Source organism: Gavialis gangeticus, unplaced genomic scaffold (assembly GCF_001723915.1).
Source record: "Gavialis gangeticus isolate Ggan-Ray unplaced genomic scaffold, GavGan_comp1, whole genome shotgun sequence".
Classification (NCBI taxonomy): Eukaryota; Metazoa; Chordata; order Crocodylia; family Gavialidae; genus Gavialis; species Gavialis gangeticus.
Genome location: NW_017729034.1, coordinates 57,931,762 through 57,936,725, shown reverse-complemented (window position 1 = coordinate 57,936,725; position 4,964 = coordinate 57,931,762). Strand labels below are relative to the sequence as shown.

Sequence of the window (4,964 nt, the reverse complement as noted above, 5' to 3'; positions counted from 1 at the left end):
AGCCTATCACCCATTCTCATTTCTTTTAAATCTGTAGTAACTATTGGCTTCAGATTGAGAGGAAACTGAGAGACAGTTATGGCCACTGTCCTTTATGCCCTCGCATTGGGGATATAAAGAGGCATGTGGCCCTAACACACTACACCCCATTCAAGTTTCTTATTTGTTGTCTCAAGCACTTAGTTGTTATACATCTAGGGGCCTCCTTGTGGCCTTTGAGGTGGGCCTTGCATTTCCTAGGGGGCCTAGGCCCACAGTCGTTGTATAACATATAGGTCTAACGCATACTACTGTGTGAGTTTCTGGTCCTAAGTTCACAACGCTTTGCTGTACCTTCAGTGGGGTCCATGCTGGAAGAATAGATTCAGTTCTGAAATTGTAGAGCTGTGGGTTTAGCAGTTGGCTTACAATTCAGGCACTCTTCTCTCTTAAAATGTGACTTCTGGTCAAAAAAATTGGCTGTGGCTGGGGCTGTGGCTGGGGAGTGAGGGGCACCAGCAGGACTGGGGGGCTATGGCTGGGGAGTGAGGGGCCTGGACCTATGCCCTGACAAGTGAAGGGGGCAGATGGAGCTCTGATTTTTCATGATTAAAAAACCTAAAATCAAATACCAACATTTATAGGTGCTCAGAATTTATTTTATAGTGATTGAGGCACTGGTAGGCTTCCAAATTGCTTTAAAATTGTAAATATATCGATAAAAAATTGTGTTCAATTGATACTTAAATATGCATGTGTGTATAGTGGCATTTCATTTTAATTGTGGATTTGGGGTTTTTTAATCAGAGAATTTGTGATATTTAAACAGAGAAAACCAGGATCGATCCCTGATGAGCTCTGCTATTTTTATTGAATAAATATTAGTGCTGTAGATCCAGCATGGCTCTGTGAAAGGAAAATGGATGTCATTTCATGCACAACACCACAACTTATTAACCAGTTTTCAAAAGAAAAATATATATTACTGATATTGACACGTGAGCCAGAAAGAACCCAGATTGAGTCTGCAGGACTGACCGGGGTGAGGGGGATGTATTTTTTTTGCAGCGTTGAAATGGCGTTCCTGAAGCAGTGGGACTTAGCAATGCGGTTGTGGTGGTGTCATTTTTCACAATGTAATTGCCTTTTAACTATTCCTTAAGGTGCACAGGATATTTATTTTAGTTTGGTCATTAAAGTAGGTATATGAATTTAATGTGTGTGAAGTTGGTATCTCACATAGAAAATACTTGGTGACAGTTAGAAATAGGGTATATTTTTCAGTCTGATAGCAAATGTGTCTCTTGAGGCCCAGACCTGGCTAAGGCTTAATTTTACAAGGCCATGTACAAAGACAAAATAAATGATAGTCCCATCCCCAGATAATTTATGTTCTCAAAAAGCATTTTTGAGTCTGTCAGTGGCAGCGATTGCTTGTGAAACGGTTTGGTCTTCATCTCATTCAAAGTCTTCCCCCGCTGACCCATCCCTCCCATATTGTGGCTGTTTATATTATATTTTTGGATGTGGAAAGGTCAGTAAAATCATACAGCTTTACCTCTACAATTGTCTTATAATATGTCTGCATTTTATTTTTATTTTTTCTTTCATTTCAGGACATAACTTGGCAAGATGAACATTCAGCCCCTTTCTCCTGGGAGACCAAGGTGAGTTTGCTGTATTTTTATTTTAGTATCAGGGCTGCTTGAAACTGATCCTGTTCTCATTGACATCATTGACCTTATTCTCATTTGACAGTTGATATGCTTGAAGGCCCCCTTACCCTGTGACAGCCATGTAAGTTGGCCTTAGCAGATAGGAGAATCAGTCTTAGTTTGTTTTACTGACTTACATGGATGCGGGAAGGTATTGGACTGTTAGTATGCAGGGTGCTTGATGCCCTGCAGTGTGCTTGATACTGAATAAGAATGGAATCTGGAGCAGTCGCGTGAGTAAGACTATGGGGAGGGCATGATGTGGCTTCGCCGGCACTGGGCTAGGGGAAATGAGGGGCATCAGTGCATGCTTATGGCACAACCCTGAGTAAGTTGAGCAGGGCCCCAGGCAATGTTCCTTGGAGGGTGGCGTTTGGGAAATTTAGTTTATCTCTGAGTAGGGATGTCAGCACATTGCAGGAAGGGGAATATCCCTGACCACCCTTCCCCTTGTAGTTGCACTTTTGGGCCAGCCTGACTCAGTACAGCCTCTGCATAAGCTGCTGCTTTTACAGTAATCTATGCCCAGTTGTCTAGAATTTGGACAGCCCTGATACAAAGTATGAACTTGGCCTTTGTGGAGGTTGGTTTGGAAATTGAAAAACGTAACAAAATGTTTTCAGGCTCTATCTTGATATCCTTTGACTCCTCTCAGCTTCCCAGATATTATTACATTCTGTTGTACCCTGTCTCCTTTTAAGAGGTCAGGATAATTAATAATCCATGATAGCTATGTGGTGCATCTGGGAAACAAAACCACAGTTGAAAAGTAACTAGTAATCCTATTGTCTAGCTTTTAATATTCCTCTACATGTGTGCCTCTATTAGGTTGGAGTAAACTAATTTACTGTGCGGTAGGATAGTGCTTGTAAATACTGATTATTTACAAGTATTGTCCTGCTGCAGAGTAAAAAAACTCTTCAGCAGCGCATGTGTAGACACAGGAGGGGCTGGCTGGGGCATGATGGTGCTTCAGTGTGGGGGCTGTCTGCTGGATAGCACAAACTCTAGCACATTGAACCAGGGGGAGTAGCCCTGAGTTGGCAGGCTGACCCCCAGGGCTCCTTGTCAGCTGGGGCTGCTCCAACCCAGCTCCGTGAGCTATGCATGAATAAACTCTGCAGCTTATTGCTCCAGAGTTAATTGCTTCTGGGCAGAGTAATGGCACGTGTAGATGTGCCTAGTGTCTAGCAATACATGTTGACTCCAGACCAACCTAAAGACTTTGCTGTCATCTATCAGATGAAACTACAGAAATGAAGGGAGTATGGCAGCAGCAAACTAATGAGCTGAGCTAAGAGACTTAATGGGTGTATCTAAGTTGCTGTATCTATCTGCAGGTTTTGTCTTCCATCTTTATCTTTAAGAAGTTTAATCTCTCTAGTACAAATAGATCCCACAGTGGCAGGCAGCTGAGAAAGTGCAGAAGAAAAGTGATTTATCTACCAAACTCTAGGCATTTTAGTTTGCTTCAGGTAGTCAGATGGATAGCATATTGGATGTCTTTCCTTGTAGTGATTTAAAATGGGAGAATACAGAGTTCTTTGACTATCAGTTGCCTTCATGTCTGAACTGAAGCAAAGTGCAGTCTGCTGTATCAACAGTATTTAAAGGTGTTGCTGATTGGTTTTGAACCTAGACAGGATGTAGTCAGGTTTTTGTAGCAATGGTCAAAGAATGAGGAACATGATTCAGGAGAATGTTGTCCATTTTTTTAATTAAAAAAAATAAATTCAGAGGATTTGGATCAACTGTATAATTGATAAGAACATAGATGAAATTTTTACAATAAATTAATCCAGTTTTATTTAAAGCATCAGTGCATGTTGCTCTTAGGTGAAAGATTAAGTGAAACATCAGATCAGAGAATCTCTTTCCTCCAGGACTATGGACTTTGTATTGTTTCTTTTCCCCTTCTGTTTTCCAAGCCTTCCATTTCATCAGATTCCTTCCCTTAGCTGAATCATCAGTCCTTTTTGAGGTTTTTCCACTCAAAAACTTTATATCTTGTTTAATGTTCAGCGTTTCATCTCCAAGTAGTGTGCACTTAAAAATAGACATAAGAGGGCATTTCTAATTCTGGCAGAAGGAATTCAATAGAAAATTAGTTGAGACTGACACAGCTAAGTACATTCAGAATCAGATGTTACATAGACATATGACTCCAGTCCATGTAACACATACAGGAAAATCAAATTAGAAGGAGCCAGATAGTCTTAGTTTACAATACAAACTGCTTGTTTCCTTTCCTGAAATTTAATAGGAATGCTGGAGAGCCCGCAAATCCTACTAGGTGTGACTGGAAAAATTTCCATTTATTTGTATTTGGATATATATAACCAAAGACAAATTTCTCTAAAATTTCTGTTGTACTGAAGTGCAAGAGTGAGTTTGTAGCCATGATGGTCCACAAGTGATGCATGAGGCAAGGATTTCTTAGGGTGATATCTTTTATTGGACCAACTGGGTAGCTGGGATAGTGTTAGACAAGCTTTTGAATACAGGACATTCTTCATTGGGTCTTGTATTTAAGAGCTTGTCTAACTCTATACCAACTACCCAATAAAAGTTGGTCCAATAAAAGATATCATCCTAAGAATTCCTTGCCTATTGTATTGAAGTCATTTTATCAGCTCTCTGTTTGTTCAGGGTCTCCGTGAGGTATCTCCAGCATGCAGTTTTCCTGTTAGTTATTGGATGGGTAAAAATGTCATTGGGAGATGTTGCTGGGGGAGAACATGTTTATGAAACTATATAGCCTTTTTGTTTCATTTCAGAGATAATTTTGTGAAACCCTTGCTATAACCACCTGTTTTCAGAAGTACATTTTAAAAACTTTTTCTTGTAAAGGCAAATCCAGTGCGTTAAGTAATAAGCAGGTCTGAATTTGAAGACTCAAATAATCTCTCAGCTATTTTTAGCTGTGTTTTTGACATGGGTTTATTTTAACAGTTAATTTCTTGTCTTTCCTTTTATAACTTTTTAGTGGGTTTTCAAAGGAAAACTGCAAAGAAAGAGGTGAAGCTGGTCGTTTTTAGCATTACTATGAACATTCTCATGTAAACCTTTCACTAGGGAAGTGTAGCACATTCAGAGAGAGAACATATTTGTTGACTGTCACACGTTTGCAAACTATTCAGTGGCACTTAAAGGTGATAACTGCAGATCTTGTATGGCGGGGTTCAAGGCTCTAGGTGGACCACTGTATAATTTGGAACACAACTTGGAATATTGGTTTTGTTATAGCAGTGGAACTTGGGCCAGGTTTGT

At 40.1% G+C, this 4,964-nt stretch overlaps 1 protein-coding gene across 1 annotated transcript in view; it reads left to right on the top strand.

Moving 5' to 3' along the window:
* Positions 1–1,549: 1,549 nt before the first annotated feature.
* Positions 1,550–4,964, top strand: part of CUNH1orf198 (chromosome unknown C1orf198 homolog) — a 21,849-nt gene continuing 18,434 nt past the window's right edge. The window contains exon 1 of the mRNA XM_019527284.1: positions 1,550–1,646. The gene's annotated coding sequence lies outside the window, so the exon portion shown is untranslated. The remainder of the gene's footprint in view (positions 1,647–4,964) is intronic.